Source organism: Paroedura picta, chromosome 4 (assembly GCF_049243985.1).
Source record: "Paroedura picta isolate Pp20150507F chromosome 4, Ppicta_v3.0, whole genome shotgun sequence".
In the NCBI taxonomy this organism is placed as follows: Eukaryota; Metazoa; Chordata; class Lepidosauria; order Squamata; family Gekkonidae; genus Paroedura; species Paroedura picta.
Window position 1 is genome coordinate 139,352,206 of NC_135372.1, and position 19,125 is coordinate 139,371,330.

Consider the following 19,125-nt stretch of genomic DNA (forward strand, 5'->3'; position numbering starts at 1 on the left):
GACAGTGTTTCCCAAGCAAAAGCATGCTACAAAGGCATTCCCAAGAGATACATGAACAGATAACTGGTGAACATGAAAACAGCATTTTATAAAATTCTAATAGGTGCCACCTGGGAGCCTAGTTGGGCTCGGGGCTAAAAGGGGGAAGAGAGGGATGTTTAACCCTGATGGAGACCTTGATATGGGTAGTCCAGGCTAGTCTGATCTTGTCAGATCTCAGAAGTCAAGTAGGGTTGGCCCTCGCTAGCGTTTCGAAGGGAGCCATCCAAGGAACAGCAGGGTCATGATTCAGAGGCAGGCAATGGCAAACCACCTCCAAACTTGCTAGCACCAACAGGGGCTCATGGGAATTGTAGTCTATGGACATCTGGAGAGCCACAGTTTGTCCACCCCTTCTATAGAGGTCAGTTCCCCTGGAGAAAATGGATTCTTTGGAGGATGGACTTGATGGCATTATGCCGTGTTGATGCCCCTCCCCAGGCTCCACCCTGAAATCTCAGACCCTCAAATCTCAGACCCTCAAATCTCACACCAGAGCTGGAAACCCTAGTGACCAAACTGCAAATTAAACAAGACAGGCAAGCAGCCTGCCCTGGATTTCTCCCCCCCCTTTGAACACTAATGCCAATTTCTCTTGTTGCACCATTTCTCTTGTTGACATGCCTGCAGCCCAGCCCTTATTCAGGAACACCAAAGTTCATCAATCAGATAGCAACTCGTAAGCCTGCCAGGAATCATAGACTCACAGCATTGGAAGGGGCTAGACAGGCCATCCACTCCAACTCTCTGCTGAATGTGGGATTGCCCTACAGCAGTGGTCCCCAACTCCTGGTCTGCAGACCGGTACCGGTCCGTGGATCAGTCGGTACCGGGCCGCGGCTCCTCCTTGTCCTCCTCCCCGGCTGCTGCCACAAGGGCTGCCCTGCCACTCTGCTGCCAGCTCATGTTTGGTGCTCTCCAGCGGCCGCCATGGCTGGGGCTCCCCCTAGGCATGGCACTGTGCAGCTGCAGCTGGCAGCGCCCCCCAGTGGGCGGCGAAAAATCAGGGGCGCTGGGGCTCAGGCAGTGGCGACGTCCCTCGGCAAAAGACTACCTCCCCCCCGGGCCTCAGTAAAATTGTCAAGCGCTGACCGGTCCCCGGTGCTAAAAAAAGTTGGGGACCACTGCCCTACAGCATCCTTGACAAAATATCTCTTGCTGCCCCATCGCACTGCCGGCCAGAAGGTTTCCTAGTCCCAAGAGCCGGAAAAGGACCAAAAGGCAGCTCCTCTTTCAATCCTAGTGCTTGGAACTTTTGATAGAGCACCTCGGGTGCATCATGTTTGCCAAGGCATCTGCCCCAGCCCCAAACAATATCGACCATCACTCAGTTTCTAAGCAGGGACCGTTGGGAGCGGCCAGCAGAACTCTGAAGCTCCCCACAATACCTCCACCGAAACCTCATTATCCTAGCCGGTGTTCGGGAGTGTGATGTATGCTGCTCTTGTATTAAAAATGAATGACTCTGCTTTCCAGGGACTCCTCATGCATCATTCTGTCTTCCTGAAGCGTGAGTAATTGGGAGAGGCTAATTCTTTGCTAAAGTGGATTGGAATTTGCAGCGGAAATCAAAGCAGCTGGCCCTCCGGTAACTCTCCGGAGAGAGGGACCTTCCTCTGCTCGGTTGGAGTCCATGATTCACACAGGAGCCCCACGCTGCAAAAGCGTTCTGTGCGCTCGTGCAAGGGCCCTTCTGCACAATGAGAAATGCAAAACTCCTTGCGCAAACAACAAAACCTACTGACCAACTGAGAGGGAAGCCGGCATGGTATGGCCCCGTCTTGTCAGACTTCGGAAACTGAATAGGGCCAGTGCCTAGGAGGAAGACCACTGAGGAAGACCCTGCAGAGGAAGGCCATGGCCAAGCCCCTTGCTGGGGTCACCATAAGTCTTGGACGGGAGACCACCAAGGACGATTCTGCAGAGGAAGGCCGTGGCCAACCTCCTCTGCTTAACCACCTGCTTTGAAAGCTCCTTGCTGGGGTTCATATCTGGAAGGGAGACCACCAAGGAAGATTCTGCAGAGGAAGGCCATGGCCAACCTCCTCTCCTTCTCACTTACCTTGAAAGCCCCTTGCTGGGTTCAGTATTTGGAAAGGAGACCACCAAGGAAGACTCTGCAGAAGAAAGCCATGGCCACCCACCTCTGCTTCTCACCTGCTTTGAAAGTCCTTTGCTGGGGTCAATATTTGGAAGGGAGACCACCAAGGAAGACTCTGCAGAGGAAGGCAATGGCCACCCACCTCTGCTTCTCACTTGCCTTGAAAGCTTCTTGCTGGGGTCAATATTTGGGAGACCACCAAGGAAGATTCTGCAGAGGAAGGCCACGGCCAATCACCTCTGCTTCTAGTCTAACCCCCTCCACTACGCAGGACACTCACAACCCTATCACTCATCCTTTGTAACCTGCCACCCCCTTGAACCTTCATAGAATCACCCTCCCAGGTGCAGAAACCATGAGAGAAGTCATGCTCAGGGAGGGGGGAGCAACAGAAGCAGCCAGTTCCCTAGCTGGTGGCTGAGTCCATTAAGGCAGGAGGGGAAAGGCCACAGATTCCCTCTGAAGATCCTAAAGACCCTTGGGGGGGTCCCCTGATCCCTGGTTGGGAATCCCAGATTGAAAGACTGTGCTGCTCCCAAGCTGACTGCTTGTGCTTCAGTTCCTACCAACCTCCAGGGCACCGACCCGAGAAATGATGAATCATAGAATCATAGAGTTGGAAGGGGCCACACAGGCCATCTAGTCATAGAATCATAGAGGCCATCTAGTCCAACACCCTGCTCAACGCAGGATTAGCCCTAAGCATCCTAAAGCATCCAAGAAAAGTGTGTATCCAACCTTTGCTTGAAGACTTCCAGTGAGGGGGAGCTCACCACCTCCTTAGGCAGCCTATTCCACTGCTGAACTACTCTGACTGTGAAAAACTTTTTCCTGATATCTAGCCTATATCGTTGTACTTGAAGTTTAAACCCATTACTGCGTGTCCTCTCCTCTGCAGCCAGCAGAAACAGCATCCTGCCCTCCTCCAAGTGACAACCTTTCAAATACTTAAAGAGGGCTATCATGTCCCCTCTCAACCTCCTTTTCTCCAGGCTGAACATTCCCAAGTCCCTCAACATATCTTCATAGGGCTTGGTCCCTTGGCCCCAGATCATCTTCGTCACTCTCCTCTGTACCCTTTCAATTTTATCTACGTCCTTCTTGAAGTGAGGCCTCCAGTACTGCACACAGTACTCCAGGTGTGGTCTGACCAGTGCCGTATACAATGGGACTATGACATCTTGTGATTTTGATGTGATGCCTCTGTTGATACAGCCCAAAATGGCATTTGCCTTTTTTACCGCTGCATCACACTGCCTGCTCATGTTTAGTTTACAATCCACAAGTACCCCAAGGTCTCGTTCACACACAGTGCTACCTAGAAGCGTATCCCCCATCCAGTAGGCATGCTTTACATTTTTCTGACCCAGATGCAGAAGTTTACACTTATCTTTATTAAATTGCATCTTGTTCTCATTTGCCCATTTTTCCATTGTGTTCAGATCTCGTTGAACTCTGTCTCTATCTTCCGGAGTATTTGCCAGTCCTCCCAATTTGGTGTCATCTGCAAACTTGATGAGTAGTCCCTCCACCCCCTCATCTAGATCATTAATAAATATGTTAAAAAGTACCGGGCCGAGCACCGAGCCCTGAGGTACCCTGCTACTCACCTCTCTCCAGTCTGATGAAACACCATTGACAACAACTCTTTGAGTGCGGTTCTCTAACCAATTCCCTATCCACCTAACTATCTGAAAATCCAGATTGCAGTCCTTCAACTTATCCATCAGAACATCATGGGGAACCTTGTCAAAAGCTTTACTAAAATCCAAGTCCAACCCCCTAGTCCAACCCCCTGCTCAATGCAGGATCAGCCCAAAGCATCCTAGAGCATCCAAGAGAAGTGTGCATCCAACCTTTGCTTGAAGACTGCCAGTGAAGCTGAGATGAGACTGTTCTCGTGTATGCTGCAGTGAGCTACACACGCTGCATAAATAAACATGCAGTTTTCAAGGAAGCCCTTTAATCTCTCTGGGTTGCTGGATGACAAAGAAGATCCAGCTGTTTCCAGATGGCCACAGCAGCTTTTTCGGGAAGTCCAGCTGTGCTCTTCAAAAAACGGGCAAAGTCACATTTGTCGAACTCTTTCCTGAGACTTAAAACAAAAATATTCAGGACGGTGCTGGAAAAACAGATGACGTTTGTCTAGCCTGAGGATCCAACAGGGCAAAATTCAACGTGCAGGAAAAGGAAACAAGCTGAAACGGAGGGACATAAGGATGCTGGAGATCAAGATGCTTTGCTCTGCTCTGGTTCGGCCTCACTTGGAGTCCTGTGTTCAGGTTTGGGCACCCCAGTTGAAGAGGGAGGTAGACAAACTGGAGCGTGTCCAGAGGAGGGCAACAAAGATGGTGCGGGGTTTGGAGACCAAGATGTATGAGGAAAGGCTGGGGGAGCTTGGTCTGTTTAGCCTGGAGAGGAGGCAACTGAGAGGGGATCTGATAACCATCTTCAAGTATTTAAAAGGCTGCCATATGGAGGATGGAGCAGAGTTGTTTCCTCTTAGAATCACTCAACTATTTTATCGCTGGGAACCCCCCGAAACATTCCTCAGGCTTTGTGAAACTCCAGAAGTGGCTCAAAAATGCTGAATGTGGTCGGACAAGCTGAAAGAGGGCCCCTCCCCTTCCCCTCTAGGCCCATCACTGGCTATCTTCATGAAACCCTGGTGGAGAAAGCCTGATGGCAACCATGTGAGAACACCCCCCTTGGTCAATGGAAGCAGCGAGTTCCCTGCTTTCATGGAAATGCCAGGAATAGCTTGTAGCTGAGTCCATTAAGGCAGGATAGAGGGGAAAGGCTGGGTAGTTCTCACAGAGCCCCAGAACTCCAGGGAGCCCAGGTTGGAAATCCCAGCCTTGAAGCTCCTAACTGGTTAGGATTAGACAAGTTAAGAGGGTGTGGAACTGTCCATGGTTCTGAAAACAGGACAAATGCCCTGAAGAGTCCCCAACCTGCTCTTGGGCTAGTTGTTGCGTTCTTCTTTAATGGGGCACCCCTGAACACAAGGAGATGCCTTCTACTGAATTGGCACCTTGATCCCTCAAGGTCAGAACTGTCTACTCAGGCAGGCAGCAGTTCTCCAGGGTCTTCCTTCACCTCCTGCTTGATCCTTTTGACTGGAGATGCCAGGGATTGAACCTGGGACCTTCTGTATGCTAAGCAGAGGCTCTCCCTCCAAGCCAACCCCCAGCTGCCTTAGATTAGACCCTTAGTCCATCAAGGTTGGTATTGTCTACTCAGGTGGGCAGCAGCTCTCCAGGGTCTTCTGCAGAGGGCTTTCCCATCTCCTCCTGCCTGACCCTTTTGAAACTGGAGATGTCGAGGAACGAATTTGGAGCCTTCCACCATGCAGATGCTCTATCACTGAGCCCTCCAGCCCAGCCACCAATTTTCAGAAGAGATGGGAATAAACCGAAGCTAGGTAACCACCAATCACATGGATGGAGTCGCCTCCATCCAGCCTGATTTCTCTCTCCCCCTGGCCATCAGATGCTAACTCAAAGCAAAATATCGTGATGTTGCTTCCACAAGAGAAGCAGACTCCAACATTCAGTTTTCAGGGGAAAAGACTGTGGCGTAATTCTTTTTCTCCCTCCTTCATCCAGGTATGGCGTGCCAGGTGGGGGCTACCACTGAGGTTCCCCGTTCCCCCAGGCGTCACCTGACCTGACCTCGAAAGACTAGCTGAAGATGAAAAGCAGAGATAGAAATCAAGATTTTCCTGGTATCAAAGGGCCACAGAGGAAGCTGGGCTGATCCTGCGTTGAGCAGGGGTTTGGAAGGGGCCATACAGGCCATTTAGTCCAACCCCCTGCTCAACGCAGGATCAGCCCAAATTTCTGCGCTTCCCAGCCCATGTGCTCTTAAGTGCTGCTATTCGGACCTGGTTAGAGGGGTTCCCTGCTTCCTTAGGGGCTCCACGGCCTTTTCTGGAAGCATGGATGACCACGGACGTCGCTAAACATCACAGGACCCCACTTTCCCTGTCGGTCCACAAGCCCAATATAGAACAGATCTAACGCATCCTTTTTTGTTTTATCCTAATGGCCCTTCTGAGGGAGGGGAATCAGTGACATCACTTCTGGGGGGCGTGGCAAGCCAGCGTGGCCACCTGACATCACTTCCCCTATGCCTCGATGCCTGAAAACCATTTCAGGGATTCCTCGCAGGGTCTGTTTCTAGCCCTACCGTCCCATCCAAAGACTCCATTCCAATGTGGCAGGCTCAACATGTCCTGCTTTGGTCTGATGCTCCTCCCAGTCCGCCCCAACGCTGACAGATACAGGAGTCCATCAATAATAAATTGCTTTCCATTCATTTGTTCGGCTCTCCCTGCTTCACCATGAAAGGTTACATCAGCCTCTCAGCTCATCTGGAACGGAGAGATTTCAAGAGCGCAGGGATCTGGGGAAGAGCGCATTGTTTGAGTGCAAGATGCATGGCCATGTGGTCCGAGCGGTGCTATAATTAAGCCCCGACACCCCAAGGATATGGCGAACGCTTGGCAGCTTCCCCACACCCTGCCTCCTGCATGAGATATGAATGATATATGGCCGATGAAATCAAACTCCGTCCAGGAAGCCCTGCTCAGTGGAAGGGCATGCAAAGACGAAGGCGTGGAAATGTTTTCATCTGAAAAAGCAAATCCGCTACTGAGTCATGTTTGCAGAGTGTTATAACTTCCTTCCAGCTCTTCCAAGCAACGTGCCCAGTTCTAGAAACAAGAATTTTCCAGCGTCTGGGACATTTGTGTGCAGGGGATATAAGATCATAGAACCATAGAGTTGGAAAGGGATATACTGGCCATCTAGTCCAGTCTCCTGCTGAATGCAGGATCAGCCTCAAGCATCCAGGAGAAGGATATGTCCAGCCACTGCTTGAAGACCACCAGTGAGGGGTAGCTCCCCACCTCTTTAGGCAGCCCCTTCCACTGCTGAACTAGACTCATAGAATCCTAGAGTGGGAAGGGCCATGCAGGTCATCTAGTCCCACCCCCTGCTCAGTGCAGGATCAGCCTCCAGCATCCAGGAGAAGGATCTGTCCAGCCTCTGCTTGAAGACAGCCAGTGAGGGGGAGCTCCCCACCTCCTTAGGTAGCCCATTCCACTACTGAACTAGACGCACAGAATCCCAGAGTGGGAAGATGCTGTCTTATACTGTATCAAACCCTTGGTCCATCAAGCCTATGAAGATAGGTTGAGGGACTTGGGAATGTTCAGCCTGGAGAAAAGGAGGTTGAGAGGGGACATGATAGCCCTCTTTAAGTATTTGAAAGGTTGTCACTTGGAGGAGGGCAGGATGCTGTTTCTGTTGGCTGCAGAGGAGAGGACACGCAGTAATGGGTTTAAACTTCAAGTACAACGATATAGGCTAGATATCAGGAAAAAAAATTCACAGTCAGAATAGTTCAGCAGTGGACTAGGCTGCCTAAGGAGGTGGTGAGCTCCCCCTACACGAGAACAGTCTCATCTCAGCTTCACTGGCAGTCTTCAAGCAAAGGTTGGATACACACTTTTCTTGGATGCTTTAGGATGCTTAGGGCTGATCCTGCGTTGAGCAGGGGGTTGGACTAGATGGCCTGTATGGCCCCTTCCAACTCTATGGTTCTATGATTCTGTGATCAAAAGGTTGAAATCGGCTGCACTGCGGGGTTCCCACAAGTTAGCTGCAACTTCTCAGCTCTTCTCCCACAATAGGGGACACGATTTCCAACTCTATGGTTCTATGATTCTATGATTCTATAAGATCTGGAATACTTGCTCAGACCAGCAGTGGCTCTCCAGGGTCTCAGGCTGAGGTCTTTCAGTTCGACTACCACCTGGTCCTTTTAACAGGAGGTGCTGGGGATTGAACCTGGGACCTTTGGCATGCAAAACAGATACTCTTCCACTGAGCCACAGTCCCTCCCTTTTACAGGATGGCTGGAGGAAGGAAGAATCCCAACCACAGGAAAGATAAAAGAAGATTGTGTTGTGTAGATTTCTGTGCTCATGAGTAGAACAGAGAAGATAATCACTCCTCTGCCTAGAGACATCCCCCAAAAGTCTACTAAAGAACATCCTCTGATAGTATCTAAAATGGATATGACTGGGGGGGAGGGGGAGGGGTGGAATAAATGTTTTATCTCAGCATGGAAAGTGAAGTGTTTTCTGATCTATCGGCTTCTCATATTATAGCCCCATCCATCACGGCGTTTGCCCAGAGGAGAAACCACTTCAAGGTCGAAACAGACAGGAAATTATCAAGAAGAGAATTAGGGCATCAGAAAGGAGAAAAAGTAAGCAAAAACACATTTAGGAAAAAAGGAGTCCCATAATGCCACGAGAAGTCCTGAACGCGTTTTGGCTTGCAATGGATTGAGGATCCGTTCTTCGTGATAGACGTATCCCATCAAAATTCTATTTAAATCCAATACGTTGTTATAAAGCTAATGGACTATTACAGCCTGTGACCCCTGCAACCACCAACCATATGTATGAAAAAATTGGAGGGAGGAGATGGTCATACAGATGCAACACATGGCCTGATTGACTGTGTTCATCTTGGTGGATCAGACGTTGTGTACGCCTGAAACCGAACTGGACTTAGACACCTCCTGGCCAGACCCCTTCCCGATGGAGATCTGGCTTTCAGCAGTGTGTGATTCCTCCCAGTGACTCATCAAAGCTCTCCAGAAGCAGGAGGGGACTGATCTTTCACAAGAGCAATCCAGCACTCAGGCTGAGTAACATGGTTAGAAATATGTTCAGCTACTGCAGGACCTTGGACAGCAGCCAGAAGAGGCAGTTGTTGCCCCAACAAGGATTCTGGCTCCTTCCAAACAGCCTTTGGTAGCTGGTTGGGAATAGATTTTTTGTGTCATTTCCGACATAATTGCTTTAGCAACTGGTTGCTAACAAATTTTATTTACCTTTACCAGCTTGGTGTAGTGGTTAGGAGTGCGGACTTCTAATCTGGCATGCCGGGTTCGATTCTGCGCTCCCCCACATGCAACCAGCTAGGTGACCTTGGGCTGGCCACGGTACTGATAAAACTGTTCTGAGCGAGCAGGGCTCTCTAGGCCTCACCCACCTCACAGGGGGTCTGTTGTGGGGAGAGGAAAGGGAAGGGGAATGTAAGCTGCTCTGAGCCTCCTTCAGGTAGAGAAAAGTGGCATATAAGAACCAACTCTTCTTCTTCTTCAGTAATCTCAGGACCAACTCTTCTTATTATTATTGTACTTGAAAAGGAGACTGATTTTGTTCCATTGTGCATTCTATGAAGTGGAAAGAAATGAGCTGATAGTGCCTGCTTCTTCCTGCTTTAAGCCCCTAGATAACTACCTGAAATATGCAGAGTGCCGCTTGCTTAAATGCCTTATGGAGGGCAGGTCAAAGGTGATTTCAAAATTTCAATTTCAAATTTTGCTTCTTAGCATTTAGAAAACAAAAAACTTTACTTAAACAAAATGGGTAATTTCACTGTTGCCGTATGTTTCTACTTTATCATCAATGTATCCATTTTTATTTGGTGCATGCGAACAACCATATAATCCAATGTATTTTGTTTGCCGGGTTTTGACCGTATTAATAAATATGATGATTCTGACAGGTGACTCTGAGTCTAAGGAACACCAGGGTTGCTGTACAAGGGAAGACAATATCCTGCCTCGGAAACTTTGTGGAAGAGATTCCCAACCAGGGTTCCGTGGACTCCCAGGGGATTGTGGGAACTCTGGAGGGGTCCGTGGCTTTCCCCCTCCTGTCTAAATGGACTTGGTCACAAGCTAGGGAACAGGCCACTTCCACTGGGTGGGCTCAGTGGGTAGGCCATGGGTGTAAAAGTCAAAGGAGGGGAGTGGGTTGTGGCATGGTGTGCATGGGGGTCCAGGCTGTCTTCTCGGCTCCTGCCCCTTTCCATCCTGCACAAAGTGGAGCCACCATAGCTGTAGTAAAGGCAGAGGGAGGGAGTGAAAGGCGGGCAAAGGACATGGGTGGTTATTCCACTTCCGGGGGACAGGGCAGGGAGGCGTGGCCCACTGACATCACTTCCGGAAGGGTCCTTGAAGCCTGAAAATTTATATCAGGGGCTCCTCCACGATCTACGAATCTACGGACCACTGGTTGGGAATCTCTGCCACAGAGTTTCCGAGGCAGGATATTGTCTTCCTCTGTACAGCAGCCCTGGCGTTCCTTAGACTCAGAATCACAGAATCATATTTATTAATACGGTAAAAAACCAGCAAACAAAATACATTGGATTATATGATTGTTCGCATACACCAGATAAAAATGGATACATTGATGATAAAGTAGATAAAATTGAAAGGGTACAGAGGAGAGTGACGAAGGTGATCAGGGGCCAAGGGACCAAGCCCTATGAAGATAGGTTGAGGGACTTGGGAATGTTCAGCCTGGAGAAAAGGAGGTTGAGAGGGGACATGATAGTATTTGAAAGGTTGTCACTTGGAGGAGGGCAGGATGCTGTTCCTGTTGGCTGCAGAGGAGAGGACACACAGTAATGGGTTTAAACTACAAGTACAACGATATAGGCTAGATATCAGGGGGAAAAATTTTCACAGTCAGAGTAGTTCAGCAGTGGAATTGGCTGCCTAAGGAGGTGGTGAGCTCCCCCTCACTGGCAGTCTTCAAGCAAAGGTTGGATACACACTTTTCTTGGATGCTTTAGGATGCTTAGGGCTGATCCTGCGTTGAGCAGGGGGTTGGACTAGATGGCCTCTATGGCCCCTTCCAACTCTAGGATTCTATGATTCTATGATCAAAAGGTTGAAATCGGCTGCACTGCGGGGTTCCCAAAAGTTAGCTGCAACTTCTCAGCTCTTCTCCTACAATCCGGGACCCGATTCCCAAGCAGCATTACAAGGACTCGTGTCCATCTCCCTGCTGCGAGTCACCCCGAGCGTCATCTCTGTAACTGTCTGGAAATATTAACTCGCTGTCTGAAAGACAAGAGATTTCGCGCGGCAATTTCAGGCACTGAATTATGCACGACTCCCACAGGTCGTCACGCTGAGCCTTTCCCGATTCCGCATCTTGGCTTAAAAGCGGAAGGCTCCTCCCCCTCCCCTTTCGAATTAAAGTAACTTTGGAAAGAAAATGGCCCCATGAATAATGAAACGGCCGTCGCTCCCGTCTTCCAGAGAGCTGAGCCCGCCCCCAAGATTTTGAAGTGGGGCTCTTCAAACGCGACGGGGTCGAGCGTTGACCTCCATTCCAGTTCTTCTCTGCCCGCTTCGCTTTAAATATTTTAATCAGAAGACGGAGCAGGCCGAGAGAAGAGGGGAAGGGGAAGAGGGCCGAATTAAGAGAGGAGATTAAAAGGGCCGTGGTGGAGAAGCCGGACGGAGATCTGTTCGTCATCACTTAGATGAATATTTAAAAAAGGAGCGATGGGGGATGCAGATCAGCCATTCTCGGCTTCCGAAATAATGGAAGGTCTCAGCCGTGGCACCTCCCACAGGTAAATTAAGAGGTAATGGTGTCACGTTCATCCTGACCGGAATGGCCCAGGTGAGTCTGAACTCATCAGATCTCGGAAGTTAAGCAGGGATGAGCCTGATTGGCCCTCAGGAGGGAGACCTATAAGTCCACAGTTCTTGTGCAGAAGCAGGCACTGGCAAACCACCTCCAGAAGGTGGTGGGTTCTCATGAGTGTCCTGCATAGTGCAGGGGGTTGGACTAGATGACCCATGAGGTCCCGACTCTATTATTCTATTATTCTAAATTCTGTCTAAACATCCGGAAGAAGTTCCTGACAGAGCGGTTTCTCAGTGGAACAGGCTTCTTCAGGAGGTGGTGGGCTCTCCATCTTTGGAGGTTTTTAAACAGAGGCTGGAGAGCCATCTGACGGAGAGGCTGATTCTGGGAAGGCTCAAAGGGGTGGCAGGTGACAGTGGATGAGCGAAAGGGTTGTGAGTGTCCTGCACAGTGCAGGGGGTTGTACTAAATGACCCAGGACGTCCCTTCCAACTCTAGGATTCTTTGATTCTCTCACCTTGAAAACCCTATGAGGTCACAAAGAGTCTGCTGTTTTTGGAGGGCACTTAATGATGCCCTGACCTGGATGGGTGAAGTTAGCCCCATCTTGGAAGCTCTGCAGGGTCAGCCCCTGGATGCTCTTCCATCCTGTTATGGGCTTGAGGGAGAGAAAAGAGTCTGGGGAAACACTTTTCTTGGATGCTTTAGGATGCTCTGGGCTGATCCTGTGTTGAGCAGGGGGTTGGACTAGATGGCCTGTATGGCCCCTTCCAACTCTATGGTTCTATGATTCTATAAACAGGAAATTACCCTCTAGGGATAGGTCTGTGAGATCACAGGTGAGTGGCCTGTATGCCTGTCTATCTCACTAACTCTATGGTAAAGACAGTTCCCGTTTACAGTCTCACACGTCAGGAGATATCTCAAAGAGAGCTCTCGCCAACTCCTCGCAGGGTTTTTGTTGTGGGGAGAGGAAGGGAAAGCAATCGGAATCCGCTTTTGAGCCTGGAAAAGAGGATGAAAGTCTGGACTGTCACTCACAGTAGATAATATTACAGTCGATAATATTACAGTCGATAAGGCCAGATGGACCAGGGGTGTGATGGGCTATAAAGCAGCTTTTTATGTCACGTTAAGGAAGTCGGGGGAATTTAAGAAGGCCGGCGGTCCCCCATTCATACCGACTTGTGGCGGTGGAAAGCACCATAAATTCACAGCAAATTGACAGGAAGCGTAGGGTGAAATAAAATGAGCCATTAAAATAGGATCATTTGCCATAGAAAACCATAAAGCCATATAACCATGAGAGCGGCATTCTAATATTTTTAAAATTAAGTAACTGCTCTCAGAGTAACCACATTAGCGCCTCTTGTCCGTGCTGCTAGGGGCCTGTAATGATGTTTTATATGCTGCAGACTCATCAGAATCAGAGAGAAGATGGATTATCTTCTCAGTAACGGAATAAGAATCTAGACCGGGTAAAATCTCAGCAAGGGGCATGCTGGGGATTTGACGTCATTTCCAGGGATTTGCAGGAAACTGAAGTCATGCCGCCAGCATGCTTCCGTTTCCCATTTCCCGTGACACTTTGGCTGGGATACCAGTGGCTGGCAACCCTTCCAAAGAAGGAGTGAGCTGGCAGGGATCCTCCAAGGTCATCTAGTCCAACCCCCTGCAGAATGCAAGAAAGGGCCACAAGAGCCAAGCCCAGACAAAATCCCTTCTGCCCACCCACTCACGATCCGGGTAAAATCATTCTTTCCAATATGTATGCAAGGAAATGGAGAGGGACGCCTGGGCTGATTCTAATCTCACTTTGCTTCCCATCAGCCATATGGGCCTCTCAGCTACAGTTCCTGTGGGCAGACGGTGCCTTCGTCTGCCTTTTCCCTGGGAGGCAAATTTCAGCTGTGGAGAGTCCTCCGGAGCTGGCTTTGCAGCCATCTGTGTGAGGAGAACACCGGGTTAATATCGACCCTGCCTCCTGAGGGAATGGCAGGCTGAGAGATGTAGGGGGTGGGGGGACATGACCTGTAGGTCTGGGTTCCCGGGCGAGGGTCGGGTTGCTGGTTCTCAGTTGGGGAAGACCTGGACTGTTGGGGGGGGGGAGAAGAAAGGAATCTCAGCAGAGTACTGTGGCAGAATCCACACCCCAATGCTGTCATTTTCGGCAGAGGAACAGATCTTTGCTGTCTGGACATGAGTTGGCACGACAAGAAAACTCCAGGCCCCACCTGAAGGTTGAAGATGAAAACAAGGTGCAATAAAGATTCTTTAATCCCAAAAAGTTGACTCTCTGTTTTTATTGATATTGTATGAATCTCGGAGCTAGCCAGGACCAGGTCTGGATTTACACAACGTACATGATTAAATTCATATCGGAATATATAAACAGCACGAAATTTTACATGCCTCAACAGATCAACGTGGCCACCGGCTCAAAATTAAATGGAGCATCCCGTCCATAGTTCAGGATCTCAAACCCAAAATATGGTTTAGACATAACTGCTATTTTTCTGTTACAGGATTTAGTCTGAGATTTGAGCATGTAAGAACATATTGATTAAGGTAGGCGGGGTGGCAATTTCAGAAACGGGATTTTCTAATAGAATCATGGAGAGGATAGATAGATAGATGATAGATAGATAGATGGATGGATGGATGGATGGATGGATGGATGGATGGATGGATGATGGATAGATAGATGATGGATGGATGGATGGATGGATGATAGATGGATGGATGATAGATGGATGGATGGATGATAGATAGATGATGGATGGATGGATGGATGGATGGATGGATGAATAGATAGATAGATAGATAGATAGATAGATAGATAGATAGATAGATAGATAGATAGATAGATAGATAGATAGATAGATAGATATTGGGATTAAAGAGTCTTCATTGTACAGCTTCTTTGTCGCACCTGATTTTTCCTTCACCCACTTGTGTGAGTTTCAAGCCCCGTCCCTCCTGGGCTTAAAGGGAACATCATGCGTTCACTCACATTGTATATAATTTATTTATTTTCATTTACGCACCGCCCTTCCCTGAAGACTCAGGGTGGCTTGCAGGGAGATATGTGCTTATGTGGGAGTCATCTGCACACCTGTTTCCCCCGATGAACATTCCGGTGCCGCGCCCATTGCTGGTCCTTCCTCTTGCTTTGCAGAATCAGTTCCAGTTCAATGGATGCAGAGATAAAAGCTCTATTCCTTGGGCAAGAGTGGGTGGGTGGGTGGGTGGGTGGGGAATCACAGCTGAGCCCCAGGAGATAATTAGAGCCAGAGTCGGGGGTGGAATGGGCTGGTGCGTTCCCTCGAAAAGTTTGCTAGCATTGTTAGGCATGCTATTTTATCCGGGATACAAAGAGCCTTTGGCAAGGTTTATGCTTTAGAAGTTTTAAAAAGAACACCTGAGCCCAGTTCCGAGGGCTGAGAATCTCTGGGCCAGGGATTCCCCCACCGAGTTCTGGGGAACCCGGAGGTTCTGTGAGAACACCCCAGGTTTGTGCAGCCTTTCCCAGAAGTTTAGATGACCGCTGACATCACTAGAAGTCCCCAGTTAGCCTACAGGCATCTATCTCTTTCCCCACAGCAGAAACGGTAGATGATCGATCTACTGATCAGGGACATTTCACCACTTCTGGGGTTCATCGAAGCTTGAAAAACGTTTCAGGGGCTTCTTCATGGTCAAAAGGTTGAAACAGGCTGCTCCCCAGAATTCCACGGGCTCCCCAGGCTGCAGGGATCCGTTCCCCCTGGAGAAAACGGCTGCTTTGGAGGGTGGATTGTATATTATGCCCCACTGAAGACCCTCCCCTCCCCAAATTCTTCCTTCATAGAATAATAGAGTTGGAAGGGGCCACACAGGTCATCTAGTCCAACCCCCTGCTCAACGCAGGATCAGCCCTAAGCATCCTAAAGCATCCAAGAAAAGTGTGTATCCAACCTTTGCTTGAAGACTGCCAGTGAGGGGGAGCTCACCACCTCCTTAGGCAGCCTATTCCACTGCTGAACTACTCTGACTGTGAAATTTTTTTCCTGATATCTAGCCTATATCGTTGTACTTGAAGTTTAAACCCATTACTGCATGTCCTCTCCTCTGCAGCCAACGGGAACAGCATCCTGCCCTCCTCCAAGTGACAACCTTTCAAATACTTAAAGAGGGCTATCATGTCCCCTCTCAACCTCCTTTTCTCCTTATACTCCACCCTCAAAATCTGCAATTTCTCAGCCTGGAGCTGGAAATTCCCCTCATGCCTTTCCCTATATTGTGTGGGGTTGGGAGTGCAGCAGTACAAAGGTGAAGAAGAAAAGAGCTGGCTTTTTTATATCCTGCTTTTCACAACCCAGAGGAGTCCCAAATCAGCTTACATACAGTTTCCCCTCCCTGCACCTACAAGAGACCCCCCTGTAAGGTAGGAGGGATTGAGAGAGCTCTGTGAGAACAGCTCAAAGAGAACTGCGACTGGCTCAAAGTCACCCAGTGGGTTGGCTGCACATGGAGGAGTGGGGAATCAAACCCAATTCTCCAGATGACAGCCTGCCACTCTCTAACCACTCCACCACTCTGGCTCTTCCGTGTTTAACTGTTTGGTTACAAGTGGTTTGAAAAGGTGAAGGAAGATTCAGAATCATCAAAATTCCGTCAAAAGTTCATGGCTTCTTTCAGGGCGGGCTCCTCCTGTGTCCTTCATCTGTAACCCCCGTGACTAATTCCACCATTGTGATTTCCCAGCATGCTCGCTCTGCATCGGATTCGAAATGTAGACCATGAATTGGTGCCTGGCATTGGGCCTCTGCAGTTTTCTCCCGTCACTGGCCAGCGTTCATGGCAAGCATTTTGCATTTACTTGGGAGACTCTTACCTCCCGTTTGGGGAGGGGAAACCGGTCAGCAGAGACAGAAGGCCACAGATCCCACTTTCAGAAGCTGGTCTTCTCACCAGACTTCGTCAGATCAATTCAAGCATCAATTAAATAAATAAATGCTGAAAATAAGAGAAGCCATGTTGGATTAGGCCAATGGCCCATCTGTCCAACACTCTGTGTCACACAGAGGCCCAAACCCAGGGGCCATCAGAAGGTCCACCACTGGGGCCTGAACTCCAGAAGCCCTCCCCCTGTTGCTGTCTCAAGATCCAAGAATATAGAGAATCCCTGCCCCAGAACTTAAGAGAAACCATGTTGGATGAGGCCAATGGCACTTTCAGAATAACACTCTGTCACATAGTGGCCAAAATTCGGTGACCATGAGAAGGTCCACTACTGGGGCCAGAACTCCAGAAGCCAAAGAATACAGAGCATCACTGCCCCAGATGTAAGAACATAAGAGAAGCCATGTTGAATCAGACCAATGGCTCATCCAGTCCAACACTCTGTGTCACACAGTGGTCAAAACCCGGGGGCCATCAGATCAAAACCCACCAGGGCCAGAACTCCAGAAGCCCTCCCACTATTGCCCCCCCCTCCAAGCACCAAGAATACCGCCCCAGAGCATAAGAGAAGCCATGTTGGATGAGGCTAATGGCCCATCTGTACCCCCAGGCACTAAAAATATGCTGCCCCAAACACAGTTTCATCTGTACCTTGTGGCTCACAGCCACAGCTGGGCATCCCCTCCAGATGTTTCCCCAATCCCCTCTTGAAGCATCCCACGCTTGTAGGTGCCACTGCTTCCTGCAGCAGTGACTTCCACAAGTTAATGACATTTTGGGTGAGGAAGGACTCCCTTTTGGCTTTTTCCTAAGCCTCCTACTCATTAATTTCACTGAGTGCCAACGAGTTCTCGTACTGCAGGACAAAAGCACCAGCTCTACCAGAGGGAACGATCCTGCCCAGAACGGAAACTCACAGCAGATCTGGAATAGCAACAATGCGCATACCTGCTCGGGAAAGATTTGAGCCAAACCACGGAGACCCCCGTGAACCCCGGTGGGTTCCACAGCCACAACAACAACGCAAACATACAACCCACATGCCGAAAAGCATTGCCAACGTGGTCAGAGGACGCTTAATCGTCCTGTGCTGAGTTCACACATGACATCTGTCCACACATTCACGCACCCCTGGGGAGCCGCACGGTAGAAGAAAAAGAGAACGCTGCTGCCTTATCCAGGCCCATGAAACAAAGGTAAGCAGGCTTAAGATTCTCCGCACAAGCCTTGAGACTGTCCACAAGGCGTCCGGCATTTAGTCGGATTGTGTTAGTTAATTCCCCTGCAAATGAGAATCTATTAATTACCCGGCAGCACCAATTATGGCTGCAAAGTTAATGGGGGGGGGGATAAATAATGGAAGGAACGTTCAACAGGAGCATCTGACGGAGAGATGCCTGCATTTTGCTGGCGTCTACAGAAACCGAGGTAGGTTGCATTAGAAATGCATTGTTTTCTGACAGGGTGCATTATGTCCCTGGGGGGGGGGGGAGAAAACACACATGCACAGATTTGGACTAATTGGATTCTTTCCTCCCTTTCAAACCTCCCCCCCCCCACCAATCTTTCTGGCGGGGTGAGATTTGAACCCAAGGCTTCCAGATTGTAGCCAGCATCCTAAGCACTCTGTTGCAGTCGTTCAACACTGTAAGAGAGTCTCAGCATCTTTCCATGAGGCCGGAGGTGCCAGGTACGTATGAAGGGGAAGGAATTTGGGCTGCATCGCAAAGATGCCTACGAATATTGACCCGGATGCAGATTTGTCGAAGTCCTATTGCTCTAAGCCAGGGGTAGTCAAACTGCGGCCCTCCAGATGTCCATGGACTACAATTCCCAGGAGCCCCTGCCAGCGACATCTGGAGGACCGCAGTTTGACTACCCTTGCTTTAAGCCAGGGGTAGTCAAACTGCGGCCCTCCAGATGTCCATGGACTACAATTCCCAGGAGCCCCTGCCAGCGAATGCTGGCAGGGGCTCCTGGGAATTGTAGTCCATGGACATCTGGAGGGCCGCAGTTTGACTACCCCTGCTCTAAGCATTACCGACTATGGGTGCTGTAATTCGGGGTGGGGTGGGGGTGGAAGGCAGAATGGTATCGCCTGATCTCGTCAGATCTCGGAAGTTAAGCAGGGCCGGTACTTGGAAGGGAGACCACCAAGGAAGACTCTACAGAGGAAGGCCATGGCCAACCACCTCTGCTTCTCAGCTGCCTTGAAACCCCTTGCTGAGATTACCATAAGTCTTGGATGGGAGACCACCAAGGAAGGCTCTACAGGGGAAGGCACTGGCAAATCACATCTGTTCCCACTTGCCTGGAAAGCCCCTTGCTGGGGTCATCATAAATCTTGGATGAAAGACCACCAAGGAAGGGTCTGCAGGGGAAGGCCATGGCCAACCACCTCTTCTCACTTTCCTTGAAAGCCCTGTGCTGGGGTCACCATAAGTCTTGGATGGGAGGCCACCAAGGAAGGCTCAGCAGAGCAAGGCAATGGTTAACCATCTCTACTTAACCACCTGCGTTGAAGCCCTTTACTAAGATTACCATAAGTCTTGGGTGGGAGACC

At 49.6% G+C, this 19,125-nt stretch overlaps 1 protein-coding gene across 2 annotated transcripts in view; it reads right to left on the minus strand.

Moving 5' to 3' along the window:
• NKAIN4 (sodium/potassium transporting ATPase interacting 4) overlaps positions 1–19,125 on the minus strand; it is an 86,872-nt gene that overhangs the window by 16,842 nt on the left and 50,905 nt on the right. The window lies entirely within an intron of this gene.